The sequence below is a fragment of the Balaenoptera musculus genome, chromosome 20 (genome assembly GCF_009873245.2).
Source record: "Balaenoptera musculus isolate JJ_BM4_2016_0621 chromosome 20, mBalMus1.pri.v3, whole genome shotgun sequence".
NCBI lineage: Eukaryota > Metazoa > Chordata > Mammalia > Artiodactyla > Balaenopteridae > Balaenoptera > Balaenoptera musculus.
Window position 1 is genome coordinate 8,496,024 of NC_045804.1, and position 28,000 is coordinate 8,524,023.

Genomic DNA, 28,000 nt, shown 5'->3' on the forward strand with positions numbered 1-28,000 from the left:
AAGGCACCATTCTGGGCTCCTGGTGACCACTTGAGGCAGGATAATTTCCCATGTGGCATGTCTAATTTGTCCTTCCTGTAAAAGAATCCGACTTCAGAGAGCTTTTTTTTCTTGTCCACCCCAGAAGAACAAGATGGGGTGGGCTTTGAGTCCAGATGACTGAATTACTGGGGGCGGACAGTTTCGGGGCTTTCAGAATGGGGACACTGGCTGGGGGGCGGCTTCCCCAGGAAGGAAGAAGATCAGAGCTTTGAGGGTGGATGATTCTGAGGGTGGGGAAACCTGTGTCCCAGGCCCATGAGGATCCTTACCAGGAGACAGGTCTTCAGAAGGGATAACGCACAGATGTAGACAGGTCCCAAGAGCTCTGGCCTCGGGAGCCCTGGCAAAGGAGTCCCCAAACCCAAGTTTGCCCCAGGGATGGAGCTGCCCATCTTTGAACGGACCGCCAGCATCTTGGATGCGGAGCATCTCCACGGGAACCATGCAGGGATAAAGATGGGGGCTTCCCCATTCTTGTATGACCTTTGAGAGGGTGGGGTGTGGGGCAGAAAACATGACTGACTCCAAACTTCTTGCCTCTCTCAGAAGCAGGATTTGGAGTAAGATTTAACTGGAGTTAGCCAAGTGTCATCTATTTCAAGAGAATGAGAAGACAAGCCCCAGACTGGGAGAAAATATTTGCAACAGACACATCTGATAAAGGACTGTTACCCAAAATATACAAAAAATTCTTAAAACTCAACAGTAAGAAAATGAGCAACTCCAGATAGCTGGCTCACTCTCCTTTGCTCTGACGGCTCCTCTCTCAGAGACCCTTGGATTTCAAGATTTCCTTTTAAAGTTTTTTCTGTGTTTACAGACAGGTGACCTCCAGGATCTTGTACCCTGCTGGGGAAGGAGGCCACACACACAGCAATTAGTGATGTGAATGGGCCAAAGGGTGTTGATGCAGAGAAGGACCCAAGTTCAGAGGAGGGAGAGGGCTCTGTGCACTGTGCTGGGCCGGGCAGGTGGGAGCTCATATGTACCTGAGGGTCAGGAGACACCAAGTTCACCGCACACCAAGGCAAAGGGACACACAGGGGAAGAGCCTGGGCTTTGAAGAGAGCAGACCCTGAGACTGAATCCCACAAATGACTGACCTTCTGTGTGCCTCAGTGTCCCCAGCTGGAAACGTGGATGTTTCCATGGCACCCATGTCCTGGGGTTGTTGATTGGATGCTGGTGTTTTTCTGGTGATCCGGTAACCAAGCCTTGTTTTGTTTTTTTAATTAATTAATTAATTTTTGGCTGCGTTGGGTCTTCGTTGCTGCGTGCGGGCTTTCTCTAGTTGCGGTGAGCGGGGTCTACTCTTTGTTGTGGTGCGTGGGCTTCTCATTGCGGTGGGCAGGCTTCTCACTGTGGTGGCTTCTCTTGTTGCGGAGCTCAGGCTCTAGGCGTGCGGGCTTCAGTAGTTGTGGCTCACGGACTCTAGAGTGCAGGTTAAGTACTTGTGGTGCACAAGCTTAGTTGCTCCGCGGCATGTGGTATCTTCCTGGACCAGGGCTCGAACCCGTGTCCCCTGCATTGGCAGGCGGATTCTTAACCACTGCGCCACCAGGGAAGTCCCCCAAGCCTCGTTTTTATGGTATCAGCACCCTGGTTTTCCTTGGGGGAATAGTCACCTCTCTCCCTTGGTGGCACATGACCCAAGGCAGATCAACAGGACCCCATCCTCCCCCAGGACCTTATCTCCAAGAGTGATGCAGGGCAGAAACGGGTTGCATCAGGCAGGGGGCTGGAGCCACTCCGGTTCCTGTCCTCCCTGGCCTGGCTCTCCGCAGATGTTCTGAGCTCCCAAGGCAATAAACTCCTGATTCTGCTTAAACCAGTCAGAATTGGCTATCTTGTGCAATCAGTGAGTATCAGCTGATGGTAATTGCCACTGATGGCGGGTCCAAGGTGTCAGGCACTGGGGTTATTGAGAGACTCAATATACAAATGGATAACGGCCAGACTGTATATAAAAATAGAACGCTGACCCACAACCTGCAGCAACCAGCCCAGGAAACAAACCCATTATCTACAGTAGCCAGTCCAGGAAGCCGGCCTGCTGGCTGTAAGTCAGACTTGGAGGAATTCAGACCACTATCTCCAGCAAACATCCTGGAAGCCTAACAACCAGCCCTGTAACAACTGGCCCCAAACAGCTAGGACTTGATTCATAACCGGCAGCATCCCTAATTTTTGTCCCCACTTCCAACTTAGGACCAACCAGAGAGTGCCAAGTATGCACCCCTAACCAGTGGGATGCCCTGCTGCTAGCAGACCCCCACCAGCTTGCCCAGGCCTCCAGCCACCAATCGGCGCACACCTGAGCTCTCCTCTTTGCACCCCTAGAAAGCCTTCCCACTCCCTTGCCTGCCTTTGAGTTTCTGCTGAAAGAAAAGGGATGGGGGCTACAGCAACCTTGAATAAATGGTCTTTGCTTATTCTCATTTGGTTGGCCTTCATTTACGTATCAATATTTCCACATTATTTTTTACAAAAACTTGTATAGCACTTACTATATACTGGGCACTGTGTGTAGTGATTCATTTCTGCTGAAAAAGACCCTGACACGGGCAAAAAACCCAAACCTCTTACTGTGGATCCTGTCTCACACACCTTTGGGGTTATCTCCACTTTTTGTTGTCTTTGAGCTACGACTCTAAGTTGTGGAAAACTGATAATAATGCACGTAATTTTTGTCCATAGGAATGCATAGGAGCTGAGTTGATGGAATGCACTTGATTATTGTTCTGGGGCCAGGTTTGCATCGCTTCGTAAATTTATTTCAGCATTCCCAGTTACCCACATGTGTGTGTTCTTTGAATTCTCCTTTGTAACATCTTGGTTCCCTCAGGAGTTAATGAGTTCAAGAAAATCTTTGATACATGTTCCTTTTCCATTTGAGCCATGATTTTACCCTCATAAAAAGTATCCCTTAGCTATGTCTCACGGTCCTTGACGTGGGTACTGTTGTCATCCCTCATGTTACAGAGGAAGACCTTGAGGCACAGAGAGGTGAAGTAGTTTGCCCAAGGTCACACAGCTAAGTGGAGCTGGGATTTGGACCCAGGAACCTGGCTCTAGAGTCTGCGTGCCTCTGAGAGTCCTCGAGCTTTTTTATCTGAGTAAATCCCTCATTAACCCCACAAAATAGGTATATTATTTGTGGAATGAGAACAGGAAAGCACAGAGAGTTTAAGTAACATACCCAAGCTCCCGCTCCTTCAGTGAATGGCTGATTCTATCAGTACAAAATGGCAGCTGTCCACAGTAGGGGTGGTCTGATGTTGGTGCTGATAGAATACTGCATTGATACAAATCGTGGCTAACATTTATGAAATGCTTTCTAAGTTCCAGACACTGTGCCAAGGGCTATACCCAGACCATCTCATTTACTCCTCACAGTGGCCATACAAGGCAGATAATCGTATTATCGCATTTTACAGATAAGGGGGACTCCAGGCACCCAGAGAATGAGCAATGAGTCTTCATCTCTTGGTTTATCTGGGACTGAGCTCTGCAAGCTGAGGTCCCTCCACCAGGGCCCCATTGTGGGTCTCCCTTAAGATCTGGTGTGTGTCCCTGGGCTCCCCGACCCCACCTCCCCACCTCCACCTCGAAGTCTAAATCCTTGGACTTCTGAGAGGCATGGTGACAGGTCCAGCCTGACCTGCGCAGCAGACCTCTCCAGCTGGGCCTGGATTTGGGGCACCAGCCTTGAAAATCCACTAATTACCACTGGAGGCGGGAGCCCCAGCTCCCTGGGCTTCAGCCAGGGCCGGGGCGGGCGGGGTGGTGGGTGGTCAGGGATCGAAGGTGCCCTGTATGCTTAATGGGGCCTCGTCAAGCTAATTGAAATGTGCCAGCTACCTGCCTGGGGACCAGTGAGCTGAGCAGCCCTGGGCTCCTGGGTCGACCGCTGAGTTGATTAGGTTTTAAAGAGGAAAAGACACGGAGCGGTGGCTTCATTTGCAAGGGAAATGACAGGGGCCCTTCATCTGCAATCTCTGCCCAGAGGTTTTGATTAACTGTAGAGGAAAAGGTTCCTCCTGCTTTATGCACGAGGAGCTGCGCCTGGGGACGCCGGGAGCCCAGCAGCCGGCAGCTCCCTCACCCTTTCCTTCTCTGCCTCCCGGATGGGGAAGGAGGAGAGGGGTCAGGGCGAGGGTTCCCGGAGGGCAGGATCGATTGCCAAAGCCCAAGGCCAGCCGTTGAGGGTGAGAATGGAAATTTCCCGAGGCAAGCCTCTCCCTCCTCATCTGTGAGACCTTGTCCTGAGGCTGCGGGGTTGGTGGGGGGGCGGTGGGGGAATTTAAGGAGCTCAGCATGCCGGCGCCTGTCACGAAGCAGGAGCTCCTTTCTGTCCTGCTACCCCACCTGCCAGGGGCCTCAGGGTGACCCCTCCCCGCCCAGAAGGCTGCTGCCCCCAGGCCCCCTCCATTCCCGCCAGCCCCTCCGGTGCCTACTCTGAGCCAAGACACCAGCCCCCCACCGCGGGCCCTGGTACCTACTGCTGGGAAAGTGGAGGGGGCGGGGACTGAACCAGATGCTTTTCAAAAGTTTCTCTCCAGCTACCAATTTGGGGGACGGTTTCCCTTTAAAAGTTAGATTTCACTTCCGATTCCTTTCCTTTGCTTCCCATCACACCCCCTTCACTGCGTGCTTCCTTGGGTTTTTTCCACCTTCTGTAAGGGCTGCCACCTCCTGCTCTGCACAGGTGATGAAAGGCAGAATCAAGTTCTGCAAGGCTTGAAGGCTGTGGGCGGCCGAGCGGGGTCGGGTGGCCTGCTGGCCATGCAGGCGAGGGAGGACTGATCCAGAATCTTGACCAACAACAATGTGGCTGTTTCTACAGGACCATGGGGAGGGGGGCGCCCAGGATTCAGCCTCCAAAATTCCCAACCCAGTGGCTTTGGGAACACCCAGGCCATGGGCCTCTTGGGGTCAGCCTTTGGGACTTGACTGCTCCTTTGGGCCACTCCAGACTGTGGCAGAGGTGGGAATCCTGTCACCATGTATGGGGCACACGGCCGTGAGTAACTTTCAGACATCGGTTAATGTCTGTGCCACTTACCAGCTGCTGCTCTTTGACAAGTCTCTTAACCTCTGAGCCTCAGCTTCCTCATCAGAAGAATGGGGATGGTCATCCTTACCTGAAAGGGTTAGTGGAAAATTAGAGATGATGTACCTAATGCACGTGACTGTGGGAGGCCTTCAATAGATGGTAGCTATTACTCTGAAACTCCTCAGGTGGTGTTACCTGCAGACCAGGTGGGGGATGATGGGGAACAGCTCTGCCTTAGGCTCAGATGCTTGAAGAAAATGAAACATTCCTCCAAGTTACAAGGAAAAATTATTTCCAACCTAGAATTCTATATCTAGCTAAACTATCCATCAGTAAACCTCAGGGAAGAATTAAAGACATTTCACACATGGAAGGACACAGTTTATCTTTAACACACCCTTTCTCTAAAAATTGCTGGAGGATATCAGAGAAGTCAGGAAATAACCAAAGAAAGAGGATGATATAGTATCCAGAAAGCTGGATTCAACCTAGGAGTCAACGGAAGTTTCAGGATCGAGTGACCAACTCATTCCGGGTTGCCAGGATGTTTTATTTTTTTAGCACTAATAGGCTTATTTATGTGCTGAGAAATCAGGATGGTTGTTCACCCCAGGCCTCGAGACCAACCAGTCAAGAGTGGAGCAGGAGGAATAAAGATCCTGAGAGCAAGGTTTGCTGGGGGCAGGGGTATCCATAGAATTTACAGTATGATAGACATATGATTAAAGTCAAACTATCAATAAAGCAGACAAGACTTGGTTGTAGTTCAGAGACAGATTATAGATGTTAAGAACTTTGACGACGTAAAGATTCAAATGTGGTTGTCAGAAGGAGTGGAAAAGATTGTTAGGGAAAAGGGTGGGCATGCATATATCCTCGTTACAAAGTCGGAGTCAGGAGATACTGTCAAAAGTTGATGGCAACATGAAATAGAGGTTCATATGTTAGAGTTAAAAGGTACTCAAGAGAACAAAATAACAACAACAACTTTCAAACTTTGAGAGGCAGAGAGGGGAAGAGAAAGAAGTGAGCTAAATCCTCAAGCTTACAGCAGGAAGCCAATAAAGTTTTTAAAAAGTCATGATACAGACTTGGAGAAAACATTTGTGAAGCACATAGCTGATAAAGAACTTGTAACCAGAATATATGTGAAGAACTCTCATAACTTAATATGAAAACAAACAATTGGCCAATAAAAAACGGGCAAAACATTTGAACAGACACTTCACCGAAGAAGAGAGGCAGATGGCCAATAAATACATGAAAAGATGTTCAACATCATAAGTCTTTACAGAAATTCAAATTAAAGCCACAACTAGATACCATTACACACCTATTAGAATGGCTAAAGCTTAGGGGAAAAAAAAAACTGACCATACCCAGTTTTGGCGAGGATACAGAGCAACAGGAACTTTTGTACACTGTTGTTAGGAATGCAAAATGGGACAGCAGCTCTGGAAAATATCTGGCAGTTTCTTGCAAAGTTAAGCAAACCCAGCATCCCACTCCTAGAGTAACCAAGCAGGACCCTATGAGGCCTTCCCAGGACAGAACACCCCTTCCTATGTCCTCTGCCTGCATTGGGCTACTCTTCATTGCAGTGCACGGGCTTCTCATTATGGTGGCTTCTCTTTGTGGAGCATGGGCTCTAGGCACGCGGGTTTCAGTAGTTGTGGTGCACGGGCTCAGTAGTTGTGGCTCCCAGGCTCTAGAGCACAGGCTCAATAGTTGTGGTGCACGGGCTTAGTTGCTCCGTGGCATGTGGGATCTTCCCGGACCAGGACTCGAACCTGTGTCCCCTGCATTGGCAGGTGGATTCTTAACCACTGCACCACCAGGGAAGCCCCTACCTTGCTATTTTTTAATTTAACGTTAAATCTCAGAAATTCTTCCATATAAATACATCCACACTTGCCTCATCCTTTGTACGAGCTGTACAATATGCCTTTGTGTCTATGCACCATAATTAATTTAACCTGTTCCTTACTGATTGACATTAGTTTCCAATACTTTTCTCTTACAAGAAACAACGCCACAAATGCTTTTATTTGTATATGTGCTAGGGGTCAAAGTTTTATTTTCAAGAAGTGAAAAGCATGATTCTTGCACCACTATAAAGTGACTGTGTGTCAAAGACCTTGAACTCATTAAGGGAGGAACCAGCAGGATGGCAAAATTGGTTCAAAGAGAATTCAAGAGGCTGGATACATATAGGCACTGAAAGAAATCTGGAATAAGGCAGCTGTGTTACATAGAAAACTGGTTCATGTATAAACTCCAGGGCAGTAAAACTGTAACCTTTGGGATTAGTACTTCTACAGGATAGAAATTATTTGCATCTCTTCCAGACAAAATTCATTTGAATTGTTATTAGACAAGCACCATTTGCATAGCTAACAGTTTTCTACAAGCTGACATCTGCCCTTCAGCATTGTAAAATACCCTAACGCATAGCAAAAAGTAGGTCAAACCAAGGTGCAAATGTCTATGAAATTAGATGATCCTCGTGTGGGTCTGGTAGACAAAACCCTCACAGGACACTGAAAGGACAAGCAGCCACCAGTTTAGGATGCTTTTTCTTAACATGGGACAGCTGTGCGATACGTTCCCAGTAGACTTGTTGGGTCCAAGGGTATACGCATTTGTAATCTCCATGGATACGGCCATGGAGGCCCCATGGAGTGGTACCAATATGGTGGCTTCCGAGTCTGCTGCTCACTGTGATAACTGCATCCATTGGGATGCTGACGGTTGGTGTTGCCACGTGGCCTCTGTTGTTTCAGGGAGGGGAGGAGGTAGAGAGTGGGGTGGGGTCCTCTTCCTCCCACTGCTCTCAGCTCTGCCCTTTGGGCAACTCTACCTCCCACCATCAGCCTGGGCTTACAGAGGAGGCACCGGTGCACCTTCTAGCGATGCTGGTGCCCTCTCCCCAGCACATTCCATACGCTTTGGTAAATGGTGTGTCCTCTGGGACTTCCCGTGGTGCCTGCTCATCTGGTGGCTTTCTGGCCTTACCTGGTAGATCTCCTTGAACCCACCCACTTCTCTGGCCTTTTGACCCCATGGAATTCGGGCATTCCTACCTCTCTTGGTGTGGGCCATCACCTTCCTATGCTGCTGGGGGCTGTCCTAACAGGGTGTTCGCATCACCTCCAGGGGTCCCTGCCCAGAAGAGTGCTCCCCTGGCCGGCCCTGTGTTCCACCTACTTGGTCAAGCACGTCTGGCACCAGTTCCGTGCGGACTCGTCTGCCTTCTGCAGGAACCAGCCGGCTGCTTCCCAAGCTCCTCTGCAGTGTGGTCTTCTTCCTCTTTCATCAGGCCCAGAGTGTCCCCAGCTGAGCCATGTTGCCAACTTGCCCTGGCCGCCAGCGGAGAGGAGGGGGCAGTTTCTGAAAAGGATGCGTGTTGTTTTGCAGGGGAGAGGCCTCCAGGTGGTCATCAAGTAGGAGGGTGCGACATGGGCCTCTCTGCAGACAATGTAAAGCTGAGAGTTGGAGAAACCTTGAGATTCAAGATTTGGGGGATATCAACCCATAAGTTCCTATCCCACGTATCAGGGTCCCATTCTTCCCAACCAGGACTCTGACCTTGGCGTGGCAGATCTTCCTGGATTAGGAGTTCAGCCTTCTATGGAGTTCTGCTACTCTTGGGGTCAGGTCTTGGGCCAAAACTGGGGTCTCATCCCAAGACATTAGAGCCTCTTATGTTTTTCCCAGGAAGGCCCTCCATCTTTCACACTTGGCCTTTAATTGCCCATTAATCACTCTCAGCTTTACATTATCTTTTCCCAAAGCATCGCCGTCCTCATTTGATAAGTGTTTCCTCCGTATTTATCAAATGCCAGATATACCACGCCAGCTGGTGCATTCTCCTCCCTGAAAATGCCAGGTCACCATGGGGAAAATTTTCACAATGTTTGCTACCTGTGTAAAGATCTATGCTCCCCTGACCACTGCTGGGGTCCTTGTTGCCAACTAGATGGTAGATGACCCAGCTCCAAAATCCAACTCCATGTGGGTGTTTTGGACCCTTCTGACACCTCAGGCTGGATTCTCCAGGGGGCAGACCCTGAGTCAGAGATTAGCATCACAAGGTTGATCGGGGTGCTCTTGGAATCACGCCTGTGGAAGGGAAGGGAAGGAAACAGATTGGGCCGGGGAAAAAGCTGGGATGTGATGTAGTCTCAACAGAAGCCCTGGCTGACCCCACAGGGATTTGCGAAGATGGGTGACCCCCAGAGCCATCCCAAGGTGGGAGGAGAGGCCCGGACTTTAAATCCCTGTGTTGATTAGTCCTTTGACACGGGTCACCCTGAGAAGGGGGTGTCATCCAAACAAGGTTGCTGTCTTCAGCCGAGGCAGTCCCCAAAAGGAGCTGCCAGCTGAGGGCTGAGTGTCGGTGACTCAGGCCCCCAGTCCTTCCTTGCTGAGTAGGGATCTGGGCAGCTCCAGCACCCACCACACAGGTGCTCAATAAATACTTGTCAAGCAAGCAAAACACAGAAGAGGCCCAGAGGGAGGAGTGAGGATGGGACAGGTCATCAGGGGCAGTCACAGTGACAGCTGCCATGTATTGACACTGGACAGTCCATTTGTACCCGTTGTCTCATTGGATCCTCCGAGACACAGCAGGTTCTCTCATCTGCCCCATTTTACAGATGCAGACACAGTGGTTCAGAGAGGTTAAGTAACTTGCCTGAGGTCACCCAGCTAGGAGGCGCCCATGTGGTGACACCCCTCGTGAGCTGGGTAGCAGCCCCCCTCTAGAGGGGTCACATGCTCTCCAGTTTTCCACAGGTTGCACCATGCCCTATGGTGTTCCCTGACCATTTCCATCACCTGACTGGCTCTGTAGCTGTATGAGTCTGTGAACTCAGATCTGGTGGTTTCTTCGGGCCTTTCTGGTACTGATGTTTTCTATGGCTAATCATGCCACTTGGGAGGGATTAAAAGGTAGCCCTACGAGACTAGTGTCATTCACATTTATAATAATGTTCTGGCCGGCTTACTCCCAAGGTCTGTCCCCAGCCTGTGCAGAGTCTGCCCCTTGGCCCGTTGGGAGCCTGGACTCCCTGACCTTAGAGCCACTCCTCAGAGCTGGGGTGACAACACATGCTACACAGATTCCAGCCTGCTGTCCCCTGGGAAAGGCAAGAGGCCATCTAAGGAACACCCCGGCAGGGACCTGGGTGCCTTGACTAATCCCCATGTGCATTTTCTCCAGCTGAAAGCAGGCCCGAGAGGAACGCAACCCTGGGCAGTTTTGTCATGATGCGAGTAGAAGGAACATAAAATATCTCTGGGGAATTGGGCTGCCAAGGATGAGATTGGGACAAGAAAGGGTCGTTGAGTGAGGGCCCTACAAGCTGGGAGATTGGGACGGGCTATGGAAAGAGTCAGGGTGAACTGTCCATAACCAACGTCCTTCACACTGATTCTGAGCCCCTGACCCTAAGTGGTGCCACCCACGGCCTGCCCAGACATCCCCTCCCTGATGCCATGCCAGGGCTCTTGGTGACATCTACTGACTCCTGCTATGTGCAAGGCCCATGCTGGGCACCTCACATCTGCTGACCCAGTGGCAATTCTAGGGTTGGGGCACTGAGGGTCAGGGAAGTTAAGAAGGTGACACATTTGGAAAAAGAATCTAGGTGCATCGATGCCTCAGTGATTTCTACCTCACGATGTGGTCCCACCCCAAGGGCCCCACCTCACCCCCCAATTCATACATCCCCTCACCAGGAGGGCAGGAGGCAGCCCCCTTGTACCAAGTCCTGCAGCATCAAATCTCTGATCATGTTGCCATAGAAACAGCTTTAGACCTCACCAGTGTCTCCTAGGCTGACTAGGGAGGTACTAGAGGGCATCATCTACCATTTGCTGGCAAAGTAAGGGAACTGGGGGATCGTGCTAGGAGAAAGGCAGTGATGGGGGGCGGGGAGGCAGCTTGGTGTAATTTCAGCCTCTCTCCCTGTTCAGGATGGGGAGATACAGCAGCCTCCCACCCCTTAGAGACCCCTCCCTGTCGGGGAGGCTGGGCATCAGGAGGGAGAGGCCCGGAGGCTGACCGCAAGGAGATCGGCCTCCTGGGATCATCCTCACTCAACCAATAGTCATTCTGCTGCTTCTCTTCACCAGGGGCTCTTCTGGAGATGTGGGAATGGACGTGTATGACACGGATTCCTGCCCTGGAGGCGCTTACATCCTCGTGGGGGAACCAGAGAAGCTACCATAGACACAGCACATGCATAATAAATAGTGCTGGCAGATGTTATGGAAAAAGAAACAGTAGCTCTGTGTACTGGCAATTGGGAGAAGCATGGGTTTACTTTGAAGTAATAATGCAGCTCCATCTTGGAAGGGGGTATCAAGGTGCCCATAAACAGGGTCCTACTTGCCCATTTCCGGGCTGACATGCGACCCAGAAAGGTGCTTGTTTTGTGCAAAGGCAAGAATTACAGGATTCCAGATGAATCATAGGGTCCAAGAGTGGGTCAGCAGGTCCCCCACCCCACCCCGGCCCCAAATTTCACAGCCCAGAATTCCTAGGCTTGAACATTAAAGGCTTCCTGTGTTGAAACCTCTCCTGTTATCAACTGGACATGTGGGGAGGTTCTGCTCATAAAGCACATCATGGGGTGGTTAGCGGCTCTCGGGAAGCAGGCATAGATCCTGGGTGGGGCAAAGACAAAATTGTTTGGAAATGAGCCGTCCAGCTGACCCTGGGAAGAGGCATTGCCACCCTCACCAGGCCATCGGGATGGAGGGAAGGCAGCAGGATAGAGCAGAAAAGCAGAGGTGAGTCTGCTTCTGATTGGCAAGGACCTGGGATTTTGAATTTCAAAAGTCAGCTTTGAAGGACTTAGGACATAAAGTTGATGGATTGGTGTGAAAAGATGAAGAGCCAGCCACCGTGTCCCACCCACTCCCAAGACAAAATGTATAAAGTACTGTTGCCATGAGATAATAAGGCAAATAACCCAATTTTTTTTAATGGACAAAAGATTTGAACACACACGTCACCGAAGAAGATATGCAGATGGCAAAGAAGCTCATGAAGAGCTGCTCACCATCGTTAGCCATCAGGGAAATGCAAGTAAATTAAAACCATCATGAGATAGCACTGCCTGCCTTTCAAAATAACTGTTGGAGAGGATGTGAAGGAACCAGAACGCTCAGATGATGCTGGTGGGAATGAAAAATGGAACCACCACTTCGGAAAACACCTGGTTCGTTTCTTAAAAAGTGAAACGTATTCCTACCATGTGACACATCATTCCATTCCCCAATGAAAATGTGTTTACTCAAGAAAGACTTGTGGGGCTTCCCTAGTGGCGCAGTGGTTGAGAATCTGCCTGCCAATGCAGGGGACATGGGTTCGAGTCCTGGTCTGGGAAGATCCCACATACTGCGGAGCAACTAGGCCCGTGAGCCACAACTACTGAGCCTGCGCGTCTGGAGCCTGTGCTCCGCAACAAGAGAGGCCGCGACAGTGAGAGGCCCGTGCACCGCGATGAAGAGTGGCCCCTACTCGCCACAACTGGAGAAAGCCCTCGCACAGAAACGAAGACCCAACACAGCCAAAAGTAAATAAATAAATTAAAAAAAAAAAATTGGGGCTTCCCTGGTGGCGCAGTGGTTGAGAATCTGCCTGCTAATGCAGGGGACACGGGTTCGAGCCCTGGTCTGGGAAGATCCCACATGCCGCGGAGCAACTAGGCCCGTGAGCCACAACTACTGAGCCTGCGCGTCTGGAGCCTGTGCTCTGCAACGAGAGGCCGCGATAGTGAGAGGCCTGCGCACCACAATGAAGAGTGGCCCCTGCTTGCTGCAACTAGAGAAAGCCCTAGCACAGAAACGAAGACCCAACATAGCAATCAATCAATCAATCAATCTTTAAAAAAAAAAACAAAACTCCTATTTAAAAAAAAAAAATTAAATTCACAATAAAAGGCCTAAAAAAAAAAAAAAGAAAAAGAAAGACTTGCACAAAAATAGTCATAGCAGCTTCATCTGTAATAGCCCTGACACTGAGAATAGAGATGAGGAAATGCCAAGGGGAGCGCCAGGGCTCTGCTAAACCATCACATGGGGTCACCTGGGGTCACAGGCAAAAGGCCACTTCCACAGAGTAGCCAACTGGTTCCCTTGACCTGAGGCTTTAGGGCTCAAAGTCCTTGCTGCTCCTTCCCCGCGGAAGTGCAAAAAGAGCCAAGTTCTCACTACGTCCATGCCCTGTGAACCGCCTGTTGCCCTAGAACATTCAGCTGGACCATTACTGACAAGCTCCTGTAGCCACCCAGCACTTTCCCTCATGGACACTCTTCCCAGATCTAAACACGGAAGTCAAAATCAGTTTTACCAAAAAAGGATAGAATAGATAGGGCTGATGTGCCTTATAATAATTTTTCTTTTACTGTACCTAAAGTTTCCCTTTCAAATAGCAAGCACACCTGGGGCACTGGAAATAGAATTCAACTCACAAAATCCTGACCCACTCCCAGGTTTCAGGGACCCCACCTACTGGCCTGGTGAAGTGGAGCCGGACTCCAAAGATGATTTGTGGTGAGTGGGGGTGACGGTGGAAGATGTTTGCATCTTACCCATGAGACAGCACCCTGGGGCAGGGTCCCCAAGACGACAGACATCATTCTTCCCCGGTTTCCAAAAACCCTTGCAATTTCACTATATTAACGGCTATATATTTTTGCAGGATTTTCTATTTCTGCTCACGAGATTTTATTGTTTTCCATAAAAGAGAGTTGTTCAATGTATAACAGAATGTGACTTGATGTTTATGGCTGTTTTGTCGATGCTCCAGATGCACTGTGGTTACCTGGAGTCATGGGGTTATTGGAAGGAATGACGTGCAGGGGAACCAGGAATAGCTGAAGCTCCGGGCTGGGGAGAGCTGGAATGGGGCTGCCCACAGGGAACAGAACTGGCTATCGTCATCTTTTTTATGGAAATGCATTCTCGAGGTGAAGGGGGGGGAATCCAGGCATATTTTTTGGCTCAGAAACTATAGAAGTTCTTTAGTTTATTTATTTATTTATTTATTTTTTAAAGGGACCGCTATTTATTTATTTATTTATTTTGGCTGCGTTGGGTCTTTGTTTCTGTGCGAGGGCTTTCTCTAGTTGCGGCGAGCGGGGGCCACTCTTCATCGCGGTGCGCGGGTCTCTCACTGTCGCGGCCTCTCTTGTTGCGGAGCACAAGCTCCAGACGTGCAGGCTCAGTAGTTGTGGCTCACGGGCCCAGTTGCTCCACAGCATGTGGGATCTTCCCAGACCAGGGCTCGAACCCATGTCCCCTGCATTGGCAGGCAGATTCTCAACCACTGCGCCACCAGGGAAGCCCCTTTAGTTTATTTTTCCTGCCTGTTCTCTGCCTTCCCGAGATGGACTTGCCTTCTCTTTATAGCCGCCCCAGCAGGGAACAAATCAGTCCTGCCCGTCTGGGACCCAAGGTACTAATGCCCCTGAGGGCTCTGACTCTCCCTTAGTTACCCGGTCACTGCAGGACGGGCCCTCTTTCCCTGCCTCCTCAGCAAGGTCTTGGCTGTTTACGAAAGCCTGCCTGGTGCTTCTTTAACATGAGCTGTTCCAGAAAAAAACCTTTTCTGACCGCTTGGCTGTGAGTACACGTCAAAGTTTACATGCATAAGGGCTGTTCCCTCCCCGACCCAAGTTGAGAATCACCCTCTGAAGGGGGTCTGGCTTTCCCGGCTGCCCTCTGAGCAGTGACTTCTCTCCCAGCTCGGGCTGGCTTCTCCCCAGTGGACACGGGTGGGTGTTTGCTCCAGCCCCTGCACCCCACCCAGCCCGTGGGTGTGACCACATTCCCTGCTTACCGGGAACACACACCCGTGTATACCATGTGACACGCGTTCTGGGGACCCAGACAGTCTGCTCAGAAGAAGTCCCGCCTGCTGTGTGCTCTCAGGCAGCCTCTGTGTGTCTGGGATTCTTTGCACAGGATGGAGGCCAAACCCTCCTCCCGGGAACCTTCTTTCCTTTCATCCGCCTTCATCCTGAGAGCGGCCCCCCTCCCACTCCTGTGGGCTGATGCCGTCTCTTAGTTCAGGCTGCTGTAACCAATTACCATAGACTGAGAGGATTCTCAACAACAGACATGCATTTCTCATGGTTCTGGAGGCTGGAACTCAGAGACCAGGTGCCCATCTACTCTCCTACAAACTGTGGCTCCTTTCTTTCCTTGTCTTACTTCTCTTTCTTTGAAGGGACTGGAGCTTTGGCTGAGGTCCTCAAGAGCCTCCAGAAGTGTGCCCTGTGTCTGAGTTTCCTGCTGTCACTGTAACAAATGACCACAGACTGAGTGGGTTAACACAGCAGGTGTTTATCCTCTGACGGTTCTGTGGGTTAGAAGTCCAACATGGGTCTTACTGGACTCAATCGGGTGTCAGCAGGACTGAGTTCCTTCTGGAGGCTCTGGGGTGGGGGGCAGTCTGTGTCTTTCCCTTTTCCAGCTTCTAGAGGCCACTCGCATCCCTTGGCTCGCGGCTCCCCCTCCTCCACCACCAAAGCCAGCAATGGCCAATCGAGTCCTTCTCTCTGCTTCCAATTTCAGCCTCTCTCTTCCTCATTTTAAGAGCCCTGTGGGGGACTTCCCTGGTGGCGCAGTGGTTAAGAATCCGCCTGCCAATGCAGGGGACACGGGTTCGAGCCCTGGTCCGGGAAGATCCCACATGCCGCGGAACAACTAAGCCCGTGCGCCACAACTACTGAGCCCACGCGCTACAACTACTGAAGCCCATGTGCCTAGAGCCCATGCTCCGCAACAAGAGAAGCCACCGCAATGAGAAGCCCGCGCACCGCAATGAAGAGTAGCCCCTGCTCGCCGCAACTAGAGAAAGCCCGCACGCAGCAACGAAGACCTAACACAGCTGAAAATAAATAAATAAAATAAATAAATAAATAAAAAAAAAGAAAGAAAAGAGCCCTGTGATTAGGTTAGGCCCACCTGCATAATCCACAATAATCTCCCCATCTCAAGGTCTTCAATCACATCTGCAAAGTCTTTTTTGTCATGTGAAGGGAAAACTTTTTTTCTCTTCTCTCTCAATACTTCTGATACCAGATGTGTGTGTGTGGAGCGGGCAGGTGTTTTCCACATCAAGAAATCCTCCAGTCCTAAGCAGGCACCAGCTGGCTGTCCTATAACTCAACTCAGTTCTGATGCTATCTATCTGGAGATAGCCTCCGACCCCACGGGTTAAGGGCTCAGTCCCACTGGACTCCCCGCAACACACAGATTGTCACCAGTACTTCTGACCTACTGGCTATAAATCAGGATTCCCACCACCACTCCTCAGGTTTGATCATTTGCTAGAATGGCTCACAAAGCTCAGGGAAGCATTTACTGACGTTTACCAGTTGATTATAAAGGATACAGATGAACGGCCAGATGAGGAGGTCCCCACAGGGCCAGGTCCAGAAGTGACCTGAGAGCAGGAGCTTCTGTCCCTGTGGGATGAGCCAACCTCACCAACCGGAAGCTCATCAAATCTCCTTCAAGAGTTTTCACTGAGCTGCATCTCCAGGCCCTCTCCTTCCCTGGAGGCCAGTGGGTGGGGCTAAAAGTTCCAACTCTCCAATCACTTGGTCTTTCTGGAGACCAGCCCCATCCAGAAGCCATCTTTGGGGGGGGGCACCCGAAGTCACCTCATCAGCATAAACTCAGGTGAGATCAAAAAGTGCTTCTTATGGGGGGGAGGGATAAATTAGGAATTTGGGGTTAACAGATACACACTACTATACATAAAATAGATAAACAACAGGGACCTACTGTATAGCACAGGGAACTATATTCAAGATCTTGTAATAACCTATAATGGAAAAGAATCTGAAAAAGAATATATATATATATATCTACAAATATCTGAATCTGCTGTACACCTGAAACATTATAAATCAGCTGTATGTCAATTTTAAAAAAGGGAGGGCTCCTTATGAATGACAGAGGCCACTCCTGACACTCAGGAAATTCCAAGGGTCTTAGGAGCTCTGTGCCTAGGACCTGGGACAAAAAACGAAATATATATTTTATTATTCCACACCATGTAAGGTAATATATTCACAGGCTCCCTGGATTAGGATGTGGACGACTCTGAGAGCCATTATTCTGCTGAGGACACTCTGTGACTGGCTCTCAGGCCTCTCCTGAATTGGGAGTGAAATCTGATTCAAATTTTGAGTGCAGTGTTGCTGGTATAGTGGTGAGCATAGCTGCCTTCCAAATTTTGTAGGCTCTGTGGACGGAGGGCATGCCCGCGCACCCCCAGTCCTGCTGGAAGGCTGAGCCCCGAGCTCCAGGACCTAGGATGGGGAGGGCTAGAGAGGTGAAGGCCATTTGGGTACAATGACCACAGTCCTGCATCAGGACCAGCAGAGGTGGGGTCCTTCCCAGCCTTCCTCAGCAGTTTCCCTTTTTGCTTTGCCTCATCCTCAGATAAAAGGAAACTCAGCACAAGTTCTGCCTGACTGTGAATGCAGCTCATGATACCAAGAAATCCCTCCCATCCCACCCTCCTCCCAGCCCTTGCCTTGAGAAGCTGTTTCTCCCAATTTGTTCTTTTTATCGTGCGCTTGCGCTAACCCTGTGGGTCCATTTCTCCCTCACCTGGAGATGATGGGGAAGAACTCAGGAGACAATGGTCATTTCAAGCTCAGACTTCCTGCTGAGGGTCAGTGACTTCCTCATTGTTCCTCTGCAAATTAATAGAGTGGCCCACCCCCAGTCACTATAGCAACCGCCCTCCTCCCCCCCCCCACCGCCCCCCCCAGGGATTTTGTCACTGAGAAATGGAATTCATCGGACCTGCCATTCAGTGCACTCTTCTCCAGACAAAGAGATGGAAGAAAGAAATTACCGGAAGTCCAGCACCTCCAAATGGGTCTTTGTTTCCAGGAGAACAGTTCAATTGGCTGATGAGAGACCCAGAAACCACTGCAGAAAAGGACATCTATTAATTAAGGAGTGTTCGGGAAGTTTCCCTGGCCACCGTGGGAGAACGTGCTTTGCAGATCCCCTGGCACCGCAATTAACCCAAATTTCAAAGACAATGGGGTGTTATTCTTCTCTTGCTCTCCCACTATCTTGAGTTTGACTCCAATAGTCCCACTTCATATTGCTTTAACCGGGTTCCCATCTCTTTGAGGGAGGGTGCGTGCAGAACAAATGCAGCTCAAAAGCAGAAATCCAGGAGCCTCAAACCGCTGGCCGCCTTGCGGGGTTCACGGAGGTTCCTGCAGGCAGGCAGGCAGGATGGTAAGTGAGCTTTGCCAGTTTATAATAACACTCCAGGACCTGGTTGTGAAGAAAAGTTTCCTCTCCTGGCTTCTGTGGATTCCTTAAACGTTCCCTGCCTGTCTCTGGGGTACCTGTGACCCCAGGTGTGCTCGTCAAATTCTGAATGGCCCCATGTGACTCCTTCCTCTGACTGAACAGCCATCAGGAGCCCCTGCAGCATCCTGCTGGGCACCGCCCCTAACCCCATGAGACGGCCCCGTTGGACAGGCCCCCGTGTGGCCCCTGGCAGATTCTCTCTCTGGTCCACAAAGAGCATCTCATCTCCTTGCTCGCACTGAAACACCTGGGCCTGGGGGCTGTCCTTTCATCTCCCAAGCCCTCTCCTGGCTCTGCCATCTGAACAGCCGAAGCCCATTTCCCTGCTGTGTTGCCTCTGGGGGTGCAGACCCCGCCCCTATTCATGCAAGCTTCTTCGGGCTGGGCTGGGTGTCTGTCCTTCGCATCTCTCAACTGTAGGGGACACATTTCAAGGCTCTCTTAGGGGCCGTAAGAGAGACCATGCAGCCCACAGTCTAAAATATTTACTACGGGGCCCTTTACAGAAGAAGTTTGTCAACCTCTGCGATGGAGGATTAGATCCCCCTGCTTTCTGAACTCAGGGGTGTCCAGGTGATCCGCTCCAACCAATGAAATGTCCGCAGAGTGACTGGGTCACTTTTGTGTGGAAGCTTTGAGAACCAGCTCATACTTTGTGCCTTGCTTTCTTTTGCTTCCAGGAAAACCTCTAGTGGTCTGGGTAGAAGCTGCTTGGTCAGCCTGGGTCCCGGAGTGAAGATATAACTTGTATCAGTTTCTTATGGTTGCTGTAACAAAGTACCACCAATGTGAAACAACAGAAAAAGGATTCTCTCAGGGTTCTGGAGGGCAAAGGTCAGAAATCATGGTGTCATAGGACTGTGCTCCGTCCCAAGCCTGTAGGGGAGAATTTGCCCTGGCCCCCCCCGGCTTCTGGCGGCCGCCAGTGTTCCTGGACTTGTGGCTACGTCACTCCAACCTCTGCCTCTGTCATCACTGAGAGCAGGGCCATAGATGACCCACACTATTCACAGGGAGCCCCTGAGACTCGGGGCTTGTTTGCCTTTGCACCACGGCACCACGTGGCCTGTGCTGGAGTGATGCTAAACATTAGGTAACACCAGGCGAGGAGGTCATGGGCCTCGAAGCATGGACGGCAGGTGTGGCCAGTGTGACCAGGCCAATTTGGACAGTGATGTGAGGCACACCCTGCCGAGTGTCAGGCTTTTAGAAAGCTTTGCTTCGTAATATCTGAAACTACTTAATTTTCTCCCATCTGTGTTCTTTTATTTTTTTCAAGTGCATCAATTACAATGTTAAGAATTGAAAGTAAGCTATCAGTTGGGGCTCTCTGGGACAAAGCAGAGAACTTTTGACATGGTTTTGGGACACGGACCTCCCTCCCCTGGTCCCTGCCCAGACAGTAACCCCTCATGCTGGCAGTTCCAGCTCTGACCAGAAACCTGCTGCCAGCCTGTTTTATCTTTGCTTGCGACCTGGCTGGAGACCAAAAGTGTTGCACCAGGGAGACTGCAGATTGTCTGAATTTACATATAGATTTCCCTGGGCAGGTAGGTTCCAGCTTTTTCCCTGGGAGGGGAGTTTGTTCTCCATTTTCTGATTACTCAGAGGTCGGGTTGATGGTGCAGCCTTTTGTGGAAAGGTTTTGGGGGTGGCGTGGGGTGGGAATTTAACAGTGGAAGTTGGTGATCTTGGAAGGGGGCTGGCCAGTCAGATGCACGGACTGGGGATTCTTTTCAGAAGTCTGTGCCGCAGAGTCAAAACACTCCTTGCAAGGAGCAGGGAAGAAAACGAACCTCCACCTCCTTCCCTTTCATGTTCCAGAGTCACCACCTGGAAGACAAGCTTCCTCTACACGACTTCCCTTCAGTGTCTTACCTCTTCCATCCTCCAGCTAATTTTACATCCCTCTTCCAAGGCTGGGCTGGTCAGCTTAATGAACCTCACTGATTTGCCCCCAGATGAATAATGGACCATTAGCGGTCATTTAACGACCATATTTCTTCCTCCCGGTGAGGGCTCAGTATCTCTCCCATGAAATATGGCTTGAAGAGCCTCCATCCCAGACTTGAAGTTCCAAGCAATTACTCAGCAGTGATTCTGGAGCTTCGGCCGCTTGATGACAGCTGCCCCTTCTGTCTCCTCTGCTTGATTGGAGATCAGAAATGAGCAGGCTTCTATTTTACGAGAGATTGATGCCTCTTCCCCAGCGTTTTTTTGGCTCTCTGTGAAGCTTTCCCTCCAGTGTCCTCTTTCCGTCCTGCATGCTAGAGTCACGGGTCTCAGGGCGCTCAAGGGCTGAGATGGTCTGCAGGCTGGACCTCTGCTAGACGGAGGTGGCTGACCTGGCCGGACCATGGCCCTGACCTAGGGCAACCATGGGGTTAATTCCCATGAGGTCATGTTACCGTTGAAAAGGTAATAGAGTGAGACACAGGACATCTACTCTGGAGGACTCTTTCCAACCGCCCTACGGAGTTGCCTATTTAAATAGGCCCATCCCTGACCCCAAACCAGGTCTCCCCAAATCCATCCCTGTAGAGACTGGCCCTGGGGTCACTCAGGTCATGCATCCCTCCATTATCATTTATCCTCCTCTCCCTTGCTGGCCCATGTCCCTCCCCCCTACCTCCTCTATCTAAGGGCCTTTGGAAACATGTCTGTGTCTATGTTAAAAGCAGGTGGAGGGCAGGTGAATGGAAGGAGAGAAGGGCTTCTAGCAACATGGCAGACCAAGTGGATGGGGGCTTTTCTCTCCTCTCTTCTAGCACAAGGATAAGCAGAACAGAATATAATGCCACTACCAAAAGGTTTTTAAAATGAGTATTCATACTCAAAAGAGAGAGAGAAAAATTCCCAGGGTGGAAAATAGATCATTAAAGGCTGGGGCAGGATAGCAGAGGCTGACCCCAACACTCCCCAGGTTTTGGGATGGGGGCTGAGGTTCTCATGTGTCAAGAAGAGGTGACGTTTGGAGCTTACTTGAGGTGATGTAGCTGGAATGGAAGCCCAGTTTGAAGCCTAGAGTCTTTAAGAGCTGTCCATTACTGCCCTGAAGCTGGTACGAAGGGGGCTAGAAAAACTCCACCTATTGGGCCAGTTACTTAGGGACCTGGATAGAAAAAAAAAAAAATCCACCTGTCTCAAATCAAAACCCCAGGCCTCTGCCAAAAATGGGGGAAAGTTATAATTTTATGAAATCCGAGAAGTGGAGGAAAGCTAAGTCATGAGAATAACATAAAAACTGGTCCAGAACCATTTAAACACTTGCACCCTGGCAGAAGCAAATATGAAACTTCTCTTCAAGGACAATTTCACAACCCAGAGCATACTGGACTCCTACAGGGTAGGGGCAAACACTCTGAATATGGACCCACAATAGAAAAATTACAAAACTTGTATGTAAACAAACCACCATAAAAAGAGACATTAGAAATAATAAAAGGAGGGCTTCCCTAGTGGCACAGAGGTTAAGAATCTGCCTGCCAATGCAGGGGACACGGGTTCGATCCCTGGTCCGGGCAGATCCCACATGCCGCGGAGCAGCTAAGCCCATGAGCCACAACTACTGAGCCTGTGTGCAACAACTACTGAAGCCCGCTTGCCTAGAGCCTGTGCTCTGCAACAAGAGAAGCCACTGCAATGAGAAGCCCGCGCACCGCAACGAAGAGTAGCCCCACCCCACCGCTCCTAGCAACTAGAGAAAGCCCGCGTGCAGCAACGAAGACCCAATGCAGCCAAAAAAGGAAAAATAAAATAAAAATAAAGTAAAAAAAAAATAGAAATAATAAAAGGAGAATTAGCTCCCCTATAACTAAACTTAATAGAACATCTGAACATCTGAAATACATTTAAAGTATATTTTAAATGACATGGGAAGTAAAAGAAGGAATCAGAGCCATAAAGAAAGAATAGGACATTTTGAAAAGAGAATAAGCAGACATGAAAAAAATCAAACAGACCTAAATTTTTTAAAAATTCATTGAAAGTATAAATTAAATTTGTGAGATTAATAGCAAAGTTTACAATGCTAAAGAAAGAATTAGAGAAGTAGAAGATAAATAGAAATCATCCCAAATGCAATACAAGATATAAAGAGATCAAAAATATGAAAACACAATACATAAATGTGGAAGATGGAACAAGTATGTTGAAGACACATCTTATAGATGGTCTAGAAGAAGAGAATAAAGACAATGGGGGGAGGGAAATTTAAAATGAAAAAATTATAGGGTTTTTCCATAATTGAGAGAATGAGTCATCAGGGTGAAGAGTCACATTATTCAAACAGGACAAATAAAAATAAATAGGCATCTAGACACATGGTGGAGAAACAAGAGAGCATCAAAGATATAGCGATCTCAAAAGCAACCAAAGAGATAAGACTCACTGCCTAAAAGGAAATGACAATTTGATCAACAGAATTCTCAGCATCAACAATAGACGTCCGAAGACAAAGCTGTGTTTGCAAAGTAGTGAGAGAATGTATCTGTTAACTAGAATTATATGCCCAGCTAAACTATCATCCAAAAGTAAGGATTGTAATAGAGACTTTTTCAGACAGAGACAAAAAGAGTTTGTTATTCATGGATCCTCACTGAATGAACTACTAAGAGGTTTGGAGTGGAAATTAAATCCAGAATGATTTAAATGATAATTAACCCAATGCGCATTGACTATAATTAACCATAATATTAATAAAAATAATGATGAATCAAGGGGGTTAAAAACAAACTGAAACTAAAATGCTAGCTGAGAATAACATGCAAGATAGGAGGGAAAAATTAGGGTAGAGACATGATAAATAAGATAACAGATGTAAATCCAAATATACCCATAATTACAATAGTAGTAAATGTATTGCACTTACCTGTTAATTGACTCAGACTAACCTGATGAAAAAAATCCAGACTAACTGGATTGGATGAAAAAAAATCTACCTGTACAAAATGTTTTAAGATACAACTGACCCCAAACAACACAGAAAGGTTGAAAACAAATAAAGGTTGAAAAAAATATGTATACAAAAGAAAGCTGGTATAGGAGTACTACTGCCACACAAAGGAGTCATTAAGACAGAAAGCAAGTCTTTACTCAATAATGAAAGACATAATTCTTCAAGAAAATATGCCACACCTGAGCCTCTGTGCCTCTAACTATTTAGTGTCAAATATAGAAAGGAAAACTGGGAATTCCCTGGTGGTCCAGTGGTTAGGACTTGGCGCTTTCACTGTTGTGGCCCCGGGTTCAATCCCTGGTTGGGGAACTAAGATCCTGCAAGCCACTTGGCGTGGCAAAAAAAAAGCAAAACTTCAGGAGAAACCCATCACAGTGGAAAATTTTAACATATCTCTGTCAGAAAAATTATAGCTTAATTAGTAAGACTATAGAAGATCTGAACCACATAATTAATAAAAGCTTGATCTAGACATACACAGGAACTAAATATTCTTTTCAAACATGCATCTGACACTTAACAAATTTAATCAGATATTAGGCTCAAAAAGGAAGTTTCAACAAATACCAGAGAAGTGATATCATCTAGATCACTTCCTGACACTAAATAAAGAAATGAGAAATCACAAGTGTTTGGAAACTGAAAAGCATACTTCTAAATCACTCAAAAGATAAAGCATAATAAAAAGTATCAAATATTTAGAACTGAATGTCAATGAAAGGACTACATTTCCAAACAGGGGAGATAGCTGAAGCAGTAATGAGTGATTTTAAAAACTCGTTAACGAGTAAGAGTGAAAATTAATTAAGCATTCAACAGAAGAAATTAAAATACCAGAGAAGTTTTTAAAAGAATGGGAGGAAGGAAATAATAAAGATAACTACAGAAATTAGTGAAATAAAATCTGCAAAAGAAATAATTAACCAATGCGAAATTGATTCTTCAAGAAGACAAAGTAGATAAACTCTTAGAAGTAAAGATCATGAAAGAAAAAAAGGGAAATCACGAATGAATATTATCAGGAATGCAAAGAAAGACATAACTACACAGTAGAGTTCTTTAGAAAAATAAAGAGAGCATTCCCTAGTGCAACTTTATGTCAAAATGTTTAAAAACAGATGAAACAGACAAATGCATAGAAAAAGTAGAAATAATCAAAACTATCTCAAAAAGTAATAGAAACCCTGTAAGCATTAAGACTATTAAACCAATAGTCACAAATCTATTTGCAAAAAAAATAAAGCACCAAACTGTACAGTATTACCAAGTAAGTTTTGTACTTGTAAGTTTTGTATAGTAACACCAAGACAAGTTTTACCAAACCTTCCAGGAGCATTTAACCCTTATCAGATACAAATTGTTCCATAGAAATTTCGTGGGATGGGGGCAGGAGGAACGGACCCCCCCACAACTCCTTTTATAAGGGTAGCAGAACTTTGATCCCAAAAGTAGACAAGAACAGTACCTACAAGAAAAATAGGAACACAGATGCACAAATCCTGTATCAAAATTAGCAAACCAAATCCAGCAATCTATATATAAATACTTTATCACGAGCACAGAGTCTTTAACTCGGGAATATAAAGAAAACTTAACAGTAAAATATCTGTTAAAGTCATTCACCACATTAAAGATTAAAGGAGGGCTTCCCTGGTGGTGCAGTGGTTAAGAATCCACCTGCCAGTGCAGGGGACACAGGTTTGAGCCCTGGTCTGGGAAGATCCCACATGCCACGGAGCAACTAAGCCCGTGTGCCACAACTACTGAGCCTGCGCTCTAGAGCCCGCAAGCCACAACTACTGAGCCCGCAAGCCACAACTACTGAAGCCCGCGCGCCTAGAGCCCGTGCTCCGCAACAAGAGAAGCTACCACAATGAGAAGCCCGCGCACTGCAGGGAAGAGTAGCCACACTGCAGGGAAGAGTAGCCCCCGCTCGTTGCAACTAGAGAAAGCCTGTGCACAGCAACGAAGACCCAAAGCGGCCAAAAATAAATAAATAAATAAATTTATTTATTAAAAAAAAAAAAGATTAAAGGAGAAAGTCCATATATAATCATCTTCTTAGACGCAGGGAAGGCATTCAGTAAAATGTAATATACACTCATAATTCTTTAAAGAAAATTCTCAGCAAACAGAATAGATGGAAGTTTTCTTAAACCAATAAGAAACATCTACCAAAAAAGCATCATACTCAATGGTAAAGCATTAGAATTATTTTCTCTAAAGCCAAGAACAAGGTAAGGTTGCCTGCTCCACCATTTCGATTCAGTATTTTACCAGGATCTTCAGCTAAGTTAATAAATAAGAAAAATATTATTACTTGAGATAAATATTTGCCTGCACTTAATTGACATCCATGCAAATTGATAATGACTTAAGCAAAATGGGTATTTCTTCCTCACGTGAGTATCTGGATGTGGTCCAGGGCTGATGTTTGTGGTTCATGAGGTTGTCCAGGAACCCAGACTCCATCTATCTTGTTGTTTTACCATCCCTAGCACAGTGTCTTCATCCCAAGGTCCACCACACCTGCCACCATGTCCACGTGTAAAAGTCCAACAATCGCCAAGACAATGTTGAAGCAGAAGGATAAGAGATTTGTCGTTTCAGATGTAAATACTTACTATAAAGTGATATGTAGAAATAAAACAGCATAGGGAGGGTGGGAGGGAGATGCAAGAGGGAGGGGATATGGGGATATATGTATACGTATAGCTGATTCACTTTGTTATACAGCAGCAACTAACACAACAATGTAAAGCAATTATACTCCAATAAAGATGTTAAAAAAAAAAAGAAAACAGTGTGGTTTGGATCTAAGACAAATAAACCAATGAGACAGAATAGGGAAACCAGAAGCTGATGATCAGTTTGTGGAAATTTGGCAAATGACAGAGGTATCGGTACAAGTCAGTGTTGGGAAGACTGAGTCATATAATAAATGGTATTAGGACACCTGGCTATCCGTAAAGAAAAACATAAAATTTGTGATTACCATATGCTATGCATGAAAATCAATTCCAGATGAATTAAAGTCCTAGATGTGAAAAAGAAAACTTTAAATCTTTTAGGAGAAAATATAGAACATCTTTTCTTTTTTAACATAGAGAAGAGCTTCTTAGGATCCAAAAAGCACAAGTTATACAGAATAAGATAATTATATTTGACTGCAGTAAAAATGAAAGCTCTTAAACTAAAAAGACGATGTAACAAAGTAAAAAGACAAGTTCCATTCTGGGAGATGTTTTAAAACCACCATATTGCTCAATAAATACTGGACGGATGGATGTATGGATGGAGGGATGGATGGATGGATGAAAGGATGAGTGGGTGAAAAGAGAAGTAATCGTTTATTAGTTCTTCTGCCTATTCTGGAAATGGGTAAGAAGCCTGAATGTTTGTTACTGTTTAAAATAGAGTGTAGGGCTTCCCTGGTGGCACAGTGGTTAAGAATCCGCCTGCCAATGCAGGGGACAGGGGTTCGAGCCCTGGTCCGGGAAGATCCCATATGCCGCAGAGCAACTAAGCCCGTGCTCCACAACTACTGAGCCTGCGCTCTAGAGCCCGCGAGCCACAACTACTGAACCTGTGTGCCACAACTACTGAAGCCCACGCATGTAGAGCCTGTGCTCCGCAACAGGAGAAGTCACCGCCCGTGCACCGCAACTAAGAGTAGCCCCCAATCACCGCAACCAGAGGAAGCCTGCGTGCAGCAACGAAGACCCAATGCAGCCAAAAGTACATAAAAATAAAATAAATAAAAATAAAATAGAGTGTAATTTCATTGCAGCACTATTTACAATAGTCAGAACATGGAAGCAACCTAAATGTCCATCAACAGAGGAATGGATAAAGAAGATGTGGTACATATATGCAGTGGAATATTGTCCATAAAAAAGAACAAAATAATGCCATTTGCAGCAACATGAATGGACTCAGAGATTGTCATACTGAGTGAAGTAAGTCTGAGAAAGGCAAATACCATATGTAAAATCTAAAAAAGGGGTACAAATGAACTTATTTACAAAGCAGAAACAGAGTCACAGATGTAGAAAACAAACTTATGGTTACTGGAGGTAAGAGGGGGAGGGATAAATTGGGAGATTGGGATTGACATATACACACTACTGTATAGAAAATAGATAATTAATAAGGACCTACTGTATAGCCCAGGGAACTCTCAGTACTCTGTAATGGCCTATACAGGAAAAGAATCTAAAAAAGAGTGGATATATGTATATGTATAACTGATTCACTTTGCTGTACACCTGAAACCAACACAACATTGTAAATAAACTATACTCCAATAAAAATTTTAAAAAAAGAAATAATAATCATCCTTCAAGTAAACCTCTGAGGGCTGATCTTGGACTGTGAAAAAATAAAAATAAAAAATAAAATTAAAAAATTAAACAAAAGAGTGTATTAATAGAAAATCTGAGGTATGGTAAGGACAAGAGATCAGGAGATGACTGACACTGAAAAGATAGTTAATTACTCACGGTTCCCAAGAGAGCGGTACACAGCATTCCCCAGGAGTCACGTGGGGAAGCAGCAGGGTCAGTCAGGAGGCAGAT

General features: G+C 47.4%; 1 long non-coding RNA gene across 1 annotated transcript; it reads right to left on the reverse strand.

Annotated features, from left to right (window-relative positions):
* Positions 1-8,322: 8,322 nt before the first annotated feature.
* LOC118887168 lies at positions 8,323-27,999 on the reverse strand. The gene is made up of 3 exons (XR_005017905.1): positions 27,926-27,999; positions 9,023-9,220; positions 8,323-8,600 (listed from the first exon to the last, which is right to left on the reverse strand). It is a non-coding gene; the product is annotated as an uncharacterized LOC118887168 (long non-coding RNA).
* Between the last annotated feature and the right edge of the window lies 1 nt (position 28,000).